Consider the following 19,206-nt stretch of genomic DNA (forward strand, 5'->3'; position numbering starts at 1 on the left):
AGGATCGCAACAACATGGAGAAAGAAATCTCTCTCGCCACCAAGTTGAGTTTATCCCAGGAATGAGAGGGCGGCTTAACAATAGAAATCAATTTATGGATTTCTCCATATTAAGAAATTAAAGGAGCAAAATCATATGATTTCCCGAATGAATTCACTTAAATTACCTGATAACATTCAACATTTGAATAATAAAAAATATAATATTTACAATAAGGTCAAAAAGTGTAAAGTGCAAGTAATCAATCAAAGTATAGAACACATTTTTGTGGAAAATCACAGACGTCTCAGACAAAATTAAATAAGGCCTGACATTTTGTATAGATGTAGTCTGTGTGTGAATTGCACATATTTTATTTTATTTTATTTTATTTTATTTTATTTTATTTTATTTTATTTTATTTTATTATTTTATTTTATTTTATTTTGAGACGGAGTCTTGCTCTGTTGCCCAGGCTGGAGTGCAATGGCACGATCTCAGCTCACTGCAACCTCTGCCTCCCGGGTTCAAGCAATTCTCCTGCCTCAGCTTCCCGAGTAGCTGGGATTACAGGTGCCCACCACCACGCCTGCCTAATTGTGTTTTTAGTAGAGATGGGGTTTCACCATGTTGGCCAGGGTGGTCTCAAACCCCTGACCTCAGGTGATCTGCCTGCCTCAGCCTTCCAAAATGCTGGGATTACAGGCGTGAGCCGCTGTGCCTGGCCATATATATATATATATATATATTTTTTTTTTAAGTCATTGACTCCCTTCAAGATAAATGAGAAAATCAGTAAAATTCTCACAGAGGGAAATTAATTCAATTCTAGTAAAAATCCCATCTTTTCTTTTTCTTTGTTTTTCTCTCCCTCTCTCCTTTCCTCCCTTCGGTGCTTCTCATTTTCTTCTTCTTTTATTCTTAATTTTTCTTTTTTGATAAGAAGCATTGACTACTGCATTTAAAATGGGACAGAAGTCAGGCGTGGTGGCTCATGCCTGTAATCCCAGCACTTTGGGAGGCCGAGGCAGCTGGATCACCTGAGGTCAGGAGTTCGAGACCAGCCTGGCCAACATGGAGAAACCCTGTCTCTACTAAAAATACAAAAATTAGCTGGGAGTGGTGGTGCATTGTATGCCTGTAATCCCAGCTACTCGGAAGGCTGAGGCAGGAGAATCGCTTGAACCTGGGAGGCGGAGGTTGCAGTGAGCCAAGATTGCACCACTGCACTCCAGCCTGGGTGACAGAGGGAGACTCTGTCTCAAAAATAAAATAAAATAAAATAAAATAAAATAAAATAAAATAAAATAAAATAGGACAGATTGAGACTGGAAACAGAAGTGTGTACCATAGCTTAATAAAAGAAGGAAGTAGAATTGTCACTTAGATGTTTGAATAAATGGTGCTGGTTATTCTCATTGTAAAAAATGAAATATGATGCCAATTTCCACCATATACAAAAATTAATTCAACTTGGATTAAAGGCTAATATGTGAAAGATAAAGTCACAAATTTTATAAGTCCATACAGGAAAATATTTTACTGCCTGTGGGGTGGGGAGAGATTTCTTAAACAAGACACAAGAGGTACAAATAGGACACAATACACAGATGATTTTAACTACATTAAAATTGAGAAACACTGTTCTGCAACCATGGGGAAAGTGAAAAAAGTATGTTGCAAAGAGAGAGAGAATAATTGCAAAACATATGATTGACAGTAGATTTGTACCAAGAAAGTGCAAACATTCCACATACCAGAAAGAAAAAAGAAAAGAAAGTTCAGTACAAAAACATCATTCTGGCATTAGCTGGTGCAACTGGATGCATTCGTGTCCTATAATCCAGCATTTCCACCTGTTAATCTATACTCTAGAACTTCTGGTATGTGCAACTAGAGACATGTACAAGAATGTACACAGCAGTGTGTTTCATGGGACCAAAAAAACTGAAATCAATGTCCACGCCCAGCAACAGCAGAAAGAATAAGTTGTTTCCTGGAAACACAGCGCTTGCTCTGACATGAAGCAGCCTCAAGGTCTCTCTGACTTTCCTCCTGACTCCCAGGATCTTCTATCTCTCCTGAAGCACAGGATGAGGCTGTTCCCTGAAGTTCCCTTATCTACCTACAAACAGGACCTGCCAAAGGGAGACACAACAGCCTGAGTGTTCATGACCTTGACTCATGTTACAGAAAGACTGACTTTTGTCAACACATCTGATCTGGGGCCCAACAGACTTTGTTCAAGACCATTGTATGCTCTCCAAGCCCATTGAATCTCCCTAAAAATCGTCTATCTTCCTTCTCTTTTTCATCTATGGAGGAAGGTGCATCACCTTCTGAGTAATCACTCTCCTGCAATTCCTCTGTGCTATGGACATTACAATAAACATTGCAGGTGTTTTCTCCTACTACTCTGCATTTTGCCAGCTGATTTTTAGGGACCTTTCAGAGGAGAAAGTATAAGTTTTCCCTTGGTCTCTACAGAGTCATGTATAGCACCTCCATAAAATATAATATTGAAGTAAAATTTAATATATTTTAGCTACAAATATCAAACATTGATGATTCTCAAAAACATGTTAGTGTTATTTGGGGGAAAAACAAGTCATAGAAAAATACACTCAGTATGATTCCATTTATATGAAGTTCAAAACAAGCCAAATGTAAACAATATATTATTTAGGGATAGGAGTTATAGGTGTCAAACAATTTTGTGTAAAAAAAAAAAAAAAGGAGATGACTAACCCAAAATTTAGGATTGTTTTTCTTTCAGGAAAAAAACAGCAGCTTGTGACCATGGAGGGAAAAAGTGCTGGGAAAAGCCCTCATCTGTGGCCAGGGGAGGCACAGGGATGGCATGGATGGCACTGAAGGGTGGACGAGATGCCTGGTACCATTGTATGGACGGGATGGATGACACTGGGGTGTGGACAGAATGGATAGAACTGGAGTGTGGACGGGATGGATAGAACTGGAGTGTGGACGGGATGGAATGGATGGAACTGGAGTGTGGACGGAATGGATGGAACTGGAGTGTGGACGGGATGGAATGGATGGAACTGGAGTGTGGACGGGATGGAATGGATGGAACTGGAATGTGGATGGAATGGGTGGAACTGGAGTGTGGACAGGATGGATGGCACTGGAGTGTGGACGGGATGGATGGAACTGGAGTGTGGATGGAATGGATGGAACTGGAGTGTGGACGGGATGGATTGCACTGGAGTGTGGATGGAATGGATGGAACTGGAGTGTGGACGGAATGGATGGAACTGGAGTGTGGACGGGATGGATGGAACTGGAATGTGGACGGGATGGATTGCACTGGAGTGTGGACGGAATGGATGGAACTTGAGTGTGGACGGGATGGATGGCACTGGAGTGTGGACGGGATGGATGGCACTGGAGTGTGGACGGGATGGATGGCACTGGAGTGTGGAGGGGATGGATGGAACTGGGAAGTGGACGGGTTGGATTGCACTGGAGTGTGGACGGAATGGATGGAACTGGAGTGTGGACAGGATGGATGGCACTGGAGTGTGGACGGGATGGGTGGAACTGGAATGTGGATGATTGGATGGAACTGGAGTGTGGACGGGATGGATTTCACTGGAGTGTGGACTGAATGGATGGAAATGGAGTGTGGACGGGATGGATGGAACTGGAGTGTGGACAGTATGGATGGCACTGGAGCCTTACCCTGGATGATGAGGAACCTGAGCAGATACAGAGGGTGATTGGATATTGAAGGTGGGGGATACATTCATTGAGCAAGGCTCTTGCTAAACCTGGATTTCCTAAGGAAACACCCACATAGGCCTAGGAGAAGGTTCAGGAGCATGGCTAACAATGGGGGAAGCAAAGAATTTTCATCACTGCACCTGCTGGTGGATGTTGAGCCATGGTCACTGAAAGGAAGAAGGCACTGAAAATACCATGGGCAGCCAGATGGAGGCTGGTTTTTGGAGTGGAAGCTGGCAGGTGACACTTATCTTGACTGAGAGTGTCTGGAAGACAAAGCCTGGGTGTTACCACTTCATCCCCTGTCCCTGTGCCAAGCCGAGCCTGACCACAGTTGCCATTGGTGAATATTATCTAATAAACCCTCTTGAGAAAGTCCCCTCTGAACTCAGTCCACTTTCCTTCCATTTGCCCCCACAAATAGGCGATTCTGCCTGCTTGCTTCATGGCCTCCGTGTATCCATTCAGGATGTAGAGCTTAGAACTTCCAGAAAAGCAATTTCAAAGTAGATCAGGATAAAGATGACAGCCTTGACACTTGGCCTGAGATGATAAAAGAGAAGACGATGAGAGAAAGCAAGAGTGGAAACCTCTAGAAACTGAATTAATGGTTCTGTTTGCAGCATTGGTCAGGTTTTTCAAAAAAAAATTATGACATATTTCAAACATGTAAAAGAGTACCAAGAAAAAAATAACAAGTACTTCCATGTCCACCACTACATTCAACATGTCAACATTTAGTCATATTTGCATCCAAATCTTCCTAGGAAAGCTCTTTTTAAAGAGTGAGTAATTATGGCAAAGTTGGCTTGCATTCACCAACTCTTGAGTTTTATACTGTGCTACATGTCTATAACAATTTATAGTAGATTATAGTGCTTTACATTTCAAAATCAGTCATAACCTTCTCGGAATTTTGTTTTTTCATTCAACATTATAGGTGCTTATTTAACCATTTATTTTAATAGTGTATGAGTCTATTCTTGCACTGCTATTAAGAAGGACCTGAGGCTAGGTAATTTATAAAGAAAAGAGGTTTAATGAACTCACAGTTCCACAGGCTGTACAGGGAGCATGGCTGGGGAGCCTCAGGAAACTTACAATCATGGCAGAAGGCAAAGGGGAAGCAAGCACATCTTCACATGGCAACAGGAGAGACAGAGAGAGAGAGAGAGAGAGAGACAAGGGGGAAGTGCTACACAGTTTCCAACAACCAGACCTTGTGAGAACTCACTCATTATCATAAGAACAGCAAGGGGGAAGTCGGCCCCTATGATCCAGTCAACTTCCACCCAGCCCCTCCTCCAACCCTGCGGATTACAATTCTATATGAGATTTGGGTGGGGACACAGAGCCAAACCCTATGAAATAGTGATACACAGCATCCCATTATATCAGTATACAGCCTTTTATTTATCCATTCTCTTAGGTTTTCTTTCTCAGTTTTTAAATCACCATCATTTTTGTAAATAGGAATTTTTTTGTAAACAAGAATAAATATTCTTGCATGTGTGTCCTTAGGAGAGTGTTTTAGATTAGTAGCCTTTAAGTATCTTGTTTTTCTTTTCCCAAAAGAGCTTTGGAAAGTGATGAAACCTCACAGTTTCCAAGTTGAAATCCAAACTTGTCATATATTTCATAATTTCCTACAAGGAGTATCTAACAAAAATATGTAAGATGTTTACACTAAAAAGTACAAAATACTGTGAAAGAAATTAAGAAAGATTTAAGTAAATGGAGAAGTATGAAACGTTCATGGATTGGAAGATCAAATGTTGGGAAAATGCAACTTCTTCCCTTCATTAGTCCATGGCTCATAATCAACTCATCCCTGTCAGAATTCAGGCAACATGTCTGTGTGGAAACTGAGCAAACTGTTTCTAAAACTTATGTGGATATGTAAAAGCCAAGAGCAGCCAAAGCAACATAGAAGAGGCAGGTGTTTGAAGGCTCTATGACCACCTCCTGGTCTGGCGATTTGCTGGAAGGACTAATCCAGCTCAACATAAATCACGGTAAAGGTTGACTCCAGTAACAGGAGTCAGGAACTGGACAGGAGTCCAGTAACAGGAACTGCAGGAAAACAACAGGCTTGGGCAGAAGCTAGAGAGACCCCGGGTGGGTTTCTCAGCCCTCCCTCAGCCAGAGCCATGCTTTTCCCCACAGCAGAGAACCACAGGCACCTATGTGAGATGCCTCCATCCCAGGAAACCCCTGCAGCAGTGGGACCCAGAGGTCTTCAAGGGCCCCATCATGAAACTTCAAGGCTGGCTGTGGTTCCAACCCGAGCCCAGGCCCTGTGCACAACATGTCTTAATGTTTATATTAAATATTCTGACAGCCGAGTCCATTTGACTGAGAACATTCCAGAATTTTAATTCTTGGAGTATGAATGAGAGTCATCAGTAAGGCTGTGAAGATTAACCCAGAACTAAGTAAAGCAGATTGGCTATTGCAAAAGGAAAATCTTGAGGCCTCAAAATTACTACGCTAAGGGAAAAGTCAAGCTGGGAACTGCTCAAGACAATCCTGCCTCCCATTCTATTCCAAGCATGCTTCTCTGCTCACTGAGATAGATGCATATTCTGATAGCCTCCTTGGGAGAGGCTTAGTAGAAACTCAAAAGAATGCAGCAATCTGTCTGTCACCTACCTGTGACCTGGAAGCCCCCTCTCTGCATGGAGTTGTCCCCACCTTTCTGGGTGGGACCAATGTACTTCTTGCATATACTGATTGATGTCTCATGTCTCCTTAAAATGTATAAAACCAAGCTGTGCCCGGACCACCTTGAGCACATGGTGTCAGGACCTCCTGAGTCTGTGTCACAGGCATGCATCCTCCACCTTGGCAAAATAAACTTTCTAAATTAACTGAGACTTGTCTCAGATATTCTGAGTCCACACTATTCTCACCACCTTCTCTGATATCCAGGCCTACAAGGAAAGTGTGGTATGGAAGGAAGGGCATGCTGAGGTAAGGAAGGAAGGACATGTTGATGCCCTTATAGGTCAGTAGACCACAGGACCCAGGTGGAAAGCTTGGAGCAGGTCCACGTCTGTAGGATCAGACCCACGCCCAGGGTGACAATGCATTGCAACAGGGAATCCGGATGCAGAGGCAATTGACTATTCATATTGAAAGTAAGCTCTCTCACACCATGAACAAAAATCACTTCCAGAAGAAATGCAGAAGAAAAAACATGTCCATGAATTGAACTAGGTAACAATTCCTTACAGGGCTTGAGCCACATATGAAAAGATATTGAACTATGTAAAGACAAATAACTCCTGTGCATCACCTACAAATAAAAGGATACCCACAGAGAGAAGATGTTTGTGATACAAATATCCAACAAAGGCCTCCTAACCAGGATCTATATTTTTTAAATCAACATCTTACACATTGGTAAATGCCACGTAACCTGATAGATAAATGGGCCAAGGACTTGAACAGGTGCTTTCTGAAGGAGGGAACCCAAATGTCCATAGACATATGGACAGGGGTTCATCAGTCACCAGGAAAGACAAAGGACAACCAATATGACACCCCTGCACACGCATCAAAGTGACAAACACACAAAGTGTCTGTTGTGCCTCCTCACCCTCCTTCCTGGAATGTTTCTCCAGCAGCTCTAGAGAGCCCAGACAGTTCCTCTCACTCTGTGTGCACCAGGGAGCTGCCTGGCACTGAAGCCAGTGTGATTCCTGGAAAAAACCCACACCTTCTCTCCAGTGATTTCTCCAGGAATCTGCTCATGGGACAGATCAGGACACGCTCCCTGTCAGACCTAGATTCTCTGAGCAACGCAGGACGGTGTGTCGCAACCCGTGGGGCTCGGTTCTCAGGACTGGCTCCTTCCCCTGGGAAAGCAGATGCAGCTCCTGAGCACGGCCCCCGCAGGCAGACACTCTCCAGGAGTAAGGAATTCCAGGGCTGTGGCCCAGGCCTCCAGGGAGCAAAGAGACACACAGCAATTTCCATGTGCACTGCAGGCCGCTGAAAGCGGGCTTGGCTGAGTTTCTCATTTCATCTCTTGTTTAAAATTGTCAATGATGAAAGATAGACTGCTTTTCACTTTCCTTTCCTGCTGAGCACAATGAAAACCCCTGGGCATTTTAAGAAAGCAAACTTCGAAAGACCCCGAAAGATGGAAAGGGAAAGGCAGCCTGGTTGAGTGTCTCAGGAGCTGGACTGACTGGGTGGGAGCCCCTTGTGGCTTCTTCCTGTCTCAGATAACCAGGCTGGGAGCCTAAGAAGCCAGCAGCCTGGAGCGCAGCCCACCACACACCTAGGCCATAAGACACAGCCCACTGCACACTGCTGTATGACACACCCCCCTGAACACCTAGGCTGTATGACACAGCCCACCACACACCTAGGCCATAAGACAGGGCCCACCACACACCTAGGCCATAGGACATGGCCCATCGCACACCTGGGCTGTATGACACACCCCACTGCACACCTAGGCCATAAGACACAGCCCACCGCACACCTAGGCCGTAAGACACGGCCCACTGCACACCTAGGCAGATGCGCTTCTGTGAGCCCCAGGAAATGGTGGGGAGTGAGCATCTTTGGCTCCATAGAAGAAGCCCTTCCCAGTGTTCAGTGTGTGCCCACCCTGGGCCGCAACTGCAAAGCTGTGCACCTCCCACAGGACACACAGAAGCTCAGCAAAGGCTCCAGTCGGGGGCTCTGTGTGGGGAAAGGACCGGAGACTTCTGAGTCTGATTCAAACTAAAGGTACCCATCATCTGTGCCAGGGATCAAGGGAATTCCAGCTTGAATCACCCACAAGGGATCGTACCATGGGCCCACGAACGAAGCTGGTTTTGCTCAGATCCCTGCAGTAATTGTCCTTTGTTCTTCTGGGGCATCTCACGGGCTGTGCACAACTCCAGCGCCAAGGTCCCTCCGCTCAGGCAATATTTGAGAAACTAATTGAAAAACCTACGTACACGGCGTCTCTGTGAATTTTCATTTTCACCCCTGCTTATCGGAGGTGAGGACTCGGGGCACAGAGCCTCTCTGCATTTATTATGGAGTCTTGGCGAGGAGGACAGTTTCAAGGTCAGGGAGAGCCCGATCTCCGATGATTGCCACTGCCAGCCAATCTCCGGGCCCCACATTCCCAATCGGGAGCTCTCTCAATCATGAACTATCAAATTATTGTCAATTCCGGCTGATTTTCTAACAGACAATGGAAAATCTTCGGTGGACTTCATATGTGATTTCTACCCGCTTTCTTCCTTATTCAACAATAACAGTGAAAGGTCATGAGCCTGGCATATGCAGTTAGCTCTTTGCTGTTTATTGAGTTTTTATGCTTGGTTTAAAACTGAATTACTGGGGCATAAAGTGAAAATGCATTTATGCCCTTCAGGAAAATCTGTACATAAAAATTAAATTACATTATGACAAGCAGAGAGAGCCATGTGGGACTCTCAGAATAATTGATTAGGAGATCAAAGCGCCTGTGAGGCAGTGTGATAATTACTCGGCCTTGTCACCTTGTGTGTGTTTTTGTTATTTGGAGTCATCACCGGAGGCCTCCTCTTTCCCATCTTCCTGAGGATGCATTCCCTGTGGGTGCCCAGAGGGGCTGGCGACCTGCTGGAGGGGTTGGCACACAGGGCATTGTTAATTATGGGATCAGACCAGGCGAGGCAGCCAAAGAGACTCCAGGGAGAGCCCCTGGCCCCATCAGGCAGCTGTTTTTCCATTTACTGACCAGAGCCCTGCCCAGGAGCTCAGAAAAATACAACACCCAGGCCCTGCCCCTGAGACTCCAATTCCAAAGTTCTTGGAGGGCGCTTGGGTCAGGCAGTGCCCAGAGGTAATGCTGGTGATGTCAGACGGACACTGAATAACCCTGGGGACTGGGCAGGCTCTTAGGGACACGTGGCTGCAGTGCCAGGGCCCAGGCAGGCTGCACAACCCCCTGAGACCAGCATCCAGGAACAGGTAAATAAGGTCAGAAGTCATTTTATCATAAGCTCATGTTTCAGAGTGGAGTATGGACCTCACACGGCCTTGAAGATAAGAGGAAGTGACCTTTCTCCCTGAGGATGTCTGGGCAGGGATAAGTTGAACGCCTCCAGCCCCAGCCCCAGCCCCAGCCCCAGCCCCAGCCCCAGCCCCTGCCTCAGCCCCAGTCCCTGCCTCTGCCCCAGCCCCTGCCCCAGCCCCTGCCCCAGCCCCTGCTCTGGCCTTGGCCCCTGCCCCTAACCCTACCCCTGCCCCGGCCCCTGCTCAGAACCCTGCCTCTGTCCGGGCCCTGGCCCCTGGCCCAGCCCCAACCCCTGCCCCTGCCCCAGCCCCTGCCCCAGCCCCTGCCTCAGCCCCAGGCCCTGCCCCTGCCCCTGCCCCTTCCTGCACAAGGTCATTAGCTTCCAAAGGGCCTCTCAGATGCGAACACCCTACAGGCCTGCAGGCATTTTCAAAAAGCTTTTCATAGGCTTCCCCCCTTCAGCACATACTTGGGAACCCTCTGTCTGTAGGGACCCTGAGCATCTCCACCAGCCCAGAAGGAAGGATTTACCTTCATCTGTGGATGCCGGGGGCCGAATGTTCAGACCTGCCACCTCCACTTGTGGTTTCTGTGGCCAGAGCGCAGAGCCTGAATGATCCAGGGGACATCGGCCCATATTTCCACGGATGGTCACTGGCCTCCTGCTCCACAAGGCACAGAGTTGGCGGACTCCTCCTGCTCCCAGCACATGGAGGGGCCCCTGGTCCCCTTCTCAACTCCTCTTCCGCAGTCCCATGAGCAAAGTAGGCAGGAGCCCCTGTCGGTAGCTGTGGGGGCAGGAAATAGCATCTGGAGGGCCTAGCACCCAGTGTGCCGGCCCCGGGGACCACAGGAAATAGCATCTGGAGGGCCTAGCGCCCCATGTGCTGGCCCCGGGGACTGCAGGAAATAGCACCTCCGGGGCCTAGCGCCCCGTGTGCCGGCCCCAGGGACCGCAGGAAATAGTACTTCCGCGGCCTAGTGCCCCATGTGCCGGCCCCGGGGACTGCAGGAAATAGCATCTGGAGGGCCTAGCACCCCATGTGCCGGCCCCGGGGACCGCAGGATATAGCACCTCTGGGGCCTAGCGCCCTGTGTGCAGGCCCAGGGGACCATGAGAGGAGTGGCTGACGCTCAGAACCTTCTTCATCCCTGGGTTATTTGGTCTTGAAGTTTTGTGTCCCTATAACTTTAATCTGTGTTGCGTAAATCTAAACAGGACGCCAAACATCATGCCAGGGCCGCGGGTGCTTAAGACACCTGCAATTTAAAACGTGCATCGAGGTAAGGTCGTTTACAGAAACATGTTAGCAAGGGGCAGTCCCGCGGCAGGCAGTGAGAGGAGCGAGAGGAGGCCGGTGACCCTAGCGTTCAGCAGCCGTGCTTTGGGAAACAGGATTTGCCCAGCCTTCTCATTTTATGAATAAAACCAGGCCCGAGAGGAGTGGCCTGAGGCATTGGTCCTGTCTTCCTGCAGACAGTAGTTTGGAGACACAGCTACTTCCCGTGTCCTGACTGGGCCGCCCACAGCCCACACAGCCGGGCACGCACATGGGAGGGGAAACTTGCTGAGTCCACGCACATATGTGCCATGCTGCCTCCAGTTGCTTTTCTGAAATGTAAATGACTGTCAGCGATCTAACCCCACTGGCCAGGCCGCCCTCTGAGACACCATCTATCGGCCTGGGCCTTGGCCTCCTTCCTCGGCCAGTGGGACCCAACATCAGAGAAAAACCAAACTGCAGGACTTTGCTTTTCCCTCTAAGAAAGGCTGCTGTTTCCCAGTAACAGGATGACTCTGAAGGTGAAGCTCTTTCTTGGCAGACAGAAGACGTTGCTCACTCCCTCGGGTACAGTTGTACAACAGGATTCCACCACCCACGAAGCACATCAGCTCCGTGAGGCTGGCTCGCTCCTGGGGCCTTCGATCAAGGGGGAATACTTCACCCCTTGCCTGGCATATTAACCGATCTCCGCCTGGCCTTTCTGAGGAATTTATGACTTGGAAATGACTGTGGTGCATTGACTCTGCATTCACTGAAATTAAAGCAGGGCTGTCTGGCTACAGCTGAGAATTAGTTATGCAGAAGGGTTTATTCCAGGCTTTTTAGAGGTTTACAGGTGACTAACTCCTCACCTGTAACTGGCAAACTTGTTGCAGCAAAAGACAGGTATTAACATCTTGGACAGATTCCCATTTAAATCCTGGCATAGCAAGGATTCACCAGACATTCAAGACACCAGTACAGACGGGAAAACAGGTATACACATGTGCAGAATTCTGGCTCATACTCTGCCCCAGAGCTAGGATGATCATCAGTGTTGACAATGATGACAGTGATGACAGTGATGGTGATGACATCATTTCTGCAGGTCCCGATGTCACTGGTTGGAAGATGTATGCATCTGCCCATGGCTTCTTGCCCCTGAAACCATTATTAAAGCTGGCCTTGCCTTTCTTGTTGAAACTCAGACACACTCAACTGTGATTTATACTCATCTATTTTGATTTTTTTTTTTTCCTGAGACAGAGTCTCTCACTGTCGCCCGGGCTGGAGTGCAATGGCACGATCTCGGCTCACTGCAACCTATGCCTCCCAGGTTCAAGTGATTCTCCTGCCTCAGCCTCTGAAATAGCTGGGGTTACAGGTGCCCACCACCATACCTGGCTAATTTTTTTTTTTTTTATTTTTATTAGAGACGGGGTTTCACTATGTTGGCCAGGCTGGTCTTGAACTCCTGACCTCGTGATCCACCTGCCTCGGCCTCCCAAAGTGTTGGGATTACAGGCATGAGCCACTGTGCCCGGCCTACACTCATTTATTTTAAATAAAAATTAGCATGATTTGATAGCAAAGTCAGACAATGTTGGTGCATAAAAAGAAAGAACTGAGGGCTGATATCTCTCATGAACTTAGATGTGAAAATCTTCAACAAAACATTAGCAAATTGAATCCAATGACATATAGAAGTACGCAATGAAGCTAAGCAAAATTTCTTCCAGTGTGCAAGGCTGGTCCAATGTTCAAAAATAAATCAATGGGGCCACCACATCAGCAAACTGAAGAGACATCCTGCAATGACACCCACTGATGCAGAAAAAGCACCCGATAAGATGCAACAGCCGCGTTTATGATGAAAGTTTTTGTCAGGTTAGGAATACAGGGGGATTGACTTGACAAATTGCACCTGTAAAAATCCTACAGTGAACACAGTGAGAAACATGGGAACTTCTCACTTCCCCCCGAGACTGGGAAGGAGGCGAGGTGGTTTTTCCTCACCACGTTATCCTAGAAGCTGTCACAAGTGCAACAAGGTAAGAAAAATAAATAAAATTTAAAAACCGCAGAATTGCAGGAAGAGTCTCAAATGAAATGCTGCTACCTGGCCTTTCCCTAATGCTCCCATCCATCACTGGGTCCCCTGCCATGAGTTCCAGGGGGCAGCTTGTGGGGCAGTGGCTCCTGACTGGAGAATGAGGAGGTTTAGGGATAAAGGGAGTCCTAAATGTGGCACACTCAATCTGCTGAAATCACCACTGAAGGCTAATTTTTAATCCTGGGGTTTGGCATCAGCCTGCAGGTGTAAGGATTGAGCTGCAGCCTGTCCTAGAGTGGTCCCTGTCCCTGGAGTCCCACCTGCATCTCAGGGTGTGTGCCAGGGCCTCGGGCATTTCCCTGGATGGAGCCTGGGGTGGGGTTGGCCAGACAAAACTGATGGGACAATCTGGTGTCTTTATCTAGTGGAGAGCAGGCTACTGCAGTGCTGGCTTCACCTTGAAGGGGCCATGGGACGCAGACCAGGGCACATGGAGAAGAATAGCATCTGGACAGACACGTGGGTCAGGAGCGGACAGAGAGTGAGGGCTGGTCACTGCCAGTTGTCAGGAAGAATAGAGTCAGCCCGGCCGCAAACTCTTCAGCAGGTGTGTGTGTGTGTGTGTGCACAGGAGTGTGTGTGAGCGTGACTGTGTGGGCTGTAACCTGTGTTTGTGTGCATGTGAGAGCATGTGTGGGTGTGATTGTGTGTGAATGCGCGTTAGCATATGTGAGCAGTGTGAGGTGCATGTGTGTTCCCTGTGTGTGTGTGTGAGTGTGTGGAGCAAGCATGTGTAAAGTATACACACAGCAGCAGGAGGGTGGCCACCCAGCACCCTTCTCTGCTGAAGGGACCTCGTGCCAGGTGGCTGCTGAGATGTCACCAGTGCCAGCCCTGGTGTGAGCCACTCGCCCCAGGCCCAGGTAGCTGAGTCCCCTGTGGTTCTGTGGAGGGCAGGTACAGGGTCCACAGAGGCAAATGTGACCAGTCCAGCCCAGGAGACCTACAGCTGGGGCCAGAGAGACACAGACCCCAACCACTGGGCCCAGTCCATTTGGGCAGAAGCCTGGTGACAGGCGGATTCCCCCAGCGCACTCACAGAGCACAGGGCTGGCTTGAAGGCCCATGTAGCCCCACACCATTCTGTACCAGTTCTTTCCCTCTTCTAGAACATTCTGCTGGTTCCCTGGACCCAGAAATCTCATACCCAAACATCTTCCCTGAGGACTTCCCACCTTCCCACTGCCACTTCCACCTAGATGTTCACCAGGAGGCTTAAGTAGGAGTGTCCAAACCAGCCCCTGACCCCACAGAACCACAACACGTGCAGCACTACATCCAGAATAACACCTGTGTTCTTCCTCTCCAGGGATCAGAACCTTCGAGCCATCTCACCTCCTCTTCTGGCCACACCACACTCTCATCAGTGCCTGCAGACCTGCCTGTGAAATGCATGCAGGGTCTGACCCTTCTACCCACCCCACTGCCCTGCCCTGGCTCAAGCCCCCTCGGGGCTGCTGATTGTATGGCTGCAGTGGGTTTCATCTTGCTGCAGCCCCTTCAGAAACCAGCCACACCCTCCTCTGCTTAGCACTCTCCCAGGCCTCCGTTTCTCACCGCTCCCGGGGCCGAGCAGAAGCGCCAGCCCTCCCCTTGACCCTGCTCAGCCCTGCTTGCTGGAGCTCCCTCACCTTGGTCCTCTCAGTCCTCCTCCTCCTCCATCCTCCCCAATCCCCCTCACCAGCTGAGTAGCCTTCTCAGTGTCCCCGGCCCCATTCGGCACCCCCTCCTTCAAGGTTCGAGCTCCCTTCCCATCCTCTTCAGTTTTAGGCCAAATGCACCTTTTCAATCCCCCCACCCCATCAAAGACTCCAGCTCAGCCTGCTGTGTTCTCCTGAGAACCTTATGACTATCAGCTGTTTGGTGTGTTACTTTATCAAATGCTTGTTGGACATATGTCGTGTCTGTTTCCACCAGAATCCAAGCTCCTTAAGGGCAGGGATTGTTGTGGGTTTGTTCACGACCACATCCTCAGCACCTGGAAAGGTGATGGGCGCCGAGCACACACTCATGACACGTGCCGGGTGAACAAATATTTGCAAGCACGACTCGCCATCCTCCTCCCGTGGCCGGGTATAGTCATGTGCCTTGACATAAATAACTCAATCCCCAGCACCTGAAGGGCATTTTCTTCTCTTTAAAGATTTCAGTGTCTTTCATATTTCTAAAACAAAAACAAAAACAAAAACAACACTCCACCTAAAAAGGCTGCTATGAAGCCGAGGGCAGCGGCACACACTTGTAGTCCCAGCTACTCAGGAGCCTGGGACAGGAGGGTCTCTGGAGTCCAGGACTTTGAGGCTGTAGTGCGCTGTGATCGCACCTGGGAACAGCCACTGTACTCCAGCCTGGACAACAGTAAGCCTCTGTTTCTAGAAAGAGAAAAATGTTGTTGTTAGTCTCTTTTTTCTTTTTTTTTTTTTTGAGATGGAGTCTCGCTGTCGCTGTGTCACCCAGGCCAGAGTGCAGTGGCGCGATCTCGGCTCACTGCAACCTCTGCCTCCTGGGTTCAAGCAATTCTCCTGCCCCAGCCTCCTGAGTAGCTGGGATTACAGTCACCCACCATCACGCCTAGCAAATTTTTGTATTTTTGTAGAGACGGGGTTTCACCATGTTGGCCAGGATGGTCTCGAACTCCTGACCTCAGGTGATCTGCCCACCTCAGTCTCCCAAAGTGCTGGAATTACAGGTGCGAGCCACCGCACCTGGCCTGATGTTAGTCTCTTTTGAGCGCTACCTCGGACCAGGGTGATGAGAATGGCTCTGGACTGGATAATTTCTCTCTGGAGGTGTTTGGTGTTTATTCCCCTTGACTGTGGCAGTGGACTTTAATTATGCCAGCATTAACTGTTGTGTCAAGAAGGGAAGAATGAAGAAGCACTCAGGCACCGTCCTCCCAACCTTTCAAAAAGCAGTTGACCTCTGCGTGAGCTGACACCTCCAAACAAGCCTGAAATTAGTGGACATCAATTGTGCCAAAAACAAGGGGAGATTGTTTGCGACTCGGGCCTGTTTGCTTTAAAATTCACTTTGGTTCCCTGTCAAACACGCTGCACGGGGCGTGAGCCAGGCCTGAGTCTTTGAAGGACTGGCTGTCGTGCCGGGTTCCAAACCACTGACTTTGTCAGCTAGTGACTTGCAGAGGACCTGAATGCACGGGGCCCCTGGTGTCTTTCTTACCCTCTCTGAGACATAACAGGATGCCATAATGGCCAGGTTCAAAGTGGTGTTTCCAATTATTTTCTCTTCTATAGTCTTAGATGTGCTATTAAAGTCTGTCTGCTCATCGATCCCCTCTCTCCACTTTCAACATTTCCTAACTGCCTCATCAAAACTCCTCGATGATTCATTTTATTATTTATTTAGTCACCAGGCTCTGCTTGTGCAGGTCTGATGCATGAGGGATGCCTGTGTGCCTGGGCACTGCAGAGGGGAGAGGGAGGAAGGAATAAGAGAGATAAATCCAGCCTGAACAGAGTCCAGAGACCAGTGAGGAAGGAGCAACACCCACGTGCAAAACTCAGAGTTGTAAAAGGTGAGTCACCCAGACCTGGGCTCGAACCAAGGCCTATAGAGGACACGTGGGGGATCCTACAGTCTCCCTTCCCACTGGGAGCCCAACAAGCTGTGTTGGTGAAATTGGCCGTGTTCATCCAGGTATCACAGAGCCCTGGTTGGCCCAAATCTGTATAACTGGGTTTGGGTGAAGAACTATTAGATAGCCCTGGGAGTTTCTGGGAGAGAGAAAGAAAGCAGATGAAACTTTATGAAAGTTGAGCTGCTGGATCAAACCAGTCCTGAAGCTGTTTATCCTGCCTGCATATTTTACTTATTGAAGATAATACATTCCCAGATTGTCAGTTTTTTTTCAAGATTTTAGTAAATTGAAATCAGGAGCCCTAACAGGTACACTGATAATCCTGGGAGACTTGAGGAGTCAGGAGCCCTGACAGGTACACTGATAATCCCAGGAGAGTCCTTTTCCCTCTTTGAACCACAGCAGTCCCATCTTAAACTTGGAAATGAAACCTGCTTTGCAGCTTTGGTACAACAGTTATGGAGGAGGTGGTGTGAATTTCTCAGTGACATCTGGTGCATTGCACTTGATGAATGGAACCAGCTCTAGTGATTAAAGCTTCCCTTTACCCCAAAGATGAGTTCCTGAAATGTTTCACATGTCATGGTTTCTCTGTTGTTTTTAAAAATTGGTCAGTCAAATTTTGTCAGCACCACCTCAAGGGAACTGATTTTATTAAAATGTACTTAAAGGGAGGGTACTATACAGATTACACACAGGTGTGGGCACACAAGCATCTTGTTCCACACAGTCTGTCTTTATTTACTTACTTGTTGTACATTGTCCTCCATCCTCGCCACCCAGTGTCAGGAAACCATGTTACTGTTTTAACACACATCTTTAGTCTATTTAAGGGCTCTTGCTAAAATATGTGTTGTTGTTTTCCATATGTGTATTTTATATTTGTAATAATCAGCTTATCTAAAGCTCATGCTTGCAACACTGTCTTTGAGATCTGTGTGCTCCATTAAGTCCTGTAAGACCTTTCCCCTGCAACATATCTGAGGAAGTGCCTGTCCACTCTGCAGGGAGAGGTGGTCCAGGTGCCTCGGGGCTACAGGGGTGGGGAAGGGATGCCACAGCTCCCAGGACCACAGAGTCCATTCCTGCCAGCTGTCCAAGTGTCCTCCCACCTCTGTCCTCAGCACCACCCACATCACCTAGCTCTATGGCACCTGCCAGGTGAATGGGACCCTGGAGAATTCCCTGGAGACATCACTCCCATTTCTCCCATAATGAACACGCATCTGGTGTCGGCTTTCTCTCCCTTACAAAGCCTTTTTACATCACTTCCTCCCTTTCACCATTTAAGCTCCTATTTTTATAAGTTTTCTTTTTCTTTCTCTAGCTATGGATTGTGTATTTATTCTAGATTTTGCAAATAACCTCTCCCAACTTGCCACCTGCCTGGCGGATTTGTCCACAGTGACCTTGGCTGAATCACCCCATCCTTCACTGTCTGGCAAACGGACTCAGAGCAGAACACAGGGCTCCGGGGTGCTCGGACGTGATCGGATGGGTCCTTCACCTAGCAGGTTCTGAAGGGCTGGGTGAATGGATCAAACAGGCCTTGGCTGAGCCCATCCACTGCAGCTGATCCCCATGGGGGACCCGCTCTGCTGCTGGAGCCCCGATGGTGCTGAAAGCCTGAAATGCTGGTGTTGCCCCCGACTGGCTCTCCTGTCCAGCTCCTGACTGGCCTCTGATGCTGACCTGAGTCTGGGAGCACAGTGTTCCCACGCAGGCATCCTGACAGCATGTCAGGCTTGAGCTCACCCTGCCCAGGTGTCCTGTCTACCTCTGCTGCATTCCCTCCATCTCTGCCCAGTGGTAACAGTGCCACGCCTTGCTATACCTCGGCAGTGCCTAAGGGCAAAGGAAAAATATGATCTCTGCCAGAAAATCCCAACAGATCCTCCAACAGACCCACACGGACAGCACAGAGGCACAGGAGCAGCTGCAGATAACCGCTGTATAGACTCTCCAGAGGCAAAGGGAGGTCCCTTGATGGGAGGCGCAGGTGCAAGTAAGAGAAAGGAGGCCACACCAGCACCACCTGCAATGCGGAGAGACAGAGGCTGGCAGTGGGTGCGAGAGAAGGACCATGGGGGCCGGGCTGGGGTCCCAGCCAGCATGAGGGTGACATGGCCCTCACCCCCACCATCTGCACAGAGGTGATCTGCATGGAGAGGCACCGAAGCTGAATGAGACAGTTCGGTTCTTCATCCTCCTTAGGCCTGTGAGAAACTGGATCTGGGGAGTGAGGATGGTGAGTCTTGGCTGAGCTGGTGCTGAGGCCTCGCCTGTCAGTCAAAGGAGATAGGGCAGACCCCAGCTCTGCTGAGGGAGGAGGAGCCATTGCCCGTGGAGGCGACCAGCCTCGTTCCATGCCCCTCGTGTGAGCTCCAGGAATCAGGTGCGTCATACTTGCTTGTGGGTGAGGGTTGCAAGGCAGGACCCTCAGACCCTGCAATTGAGGCAACAGCTGTTGCACACGGGCTCCGTAGGAGGACTG

The sequence above is a fragment of the Gorilla gorilla genome, chromosome 22 (assembly GCF_029281585.2).
Source record: "Gorilla gorilla gorilla isolate KB3781 chromosome 22, NHGRI_mGorGor1-v2.1_pri, whole genome shotgun sequence".
Classification (NCBI taxonomy): Eukaryota; Metazoa; Chordata; class Mammalia; order Primates; family Hominidae; genus Gorilla; species Gorilla gorilla.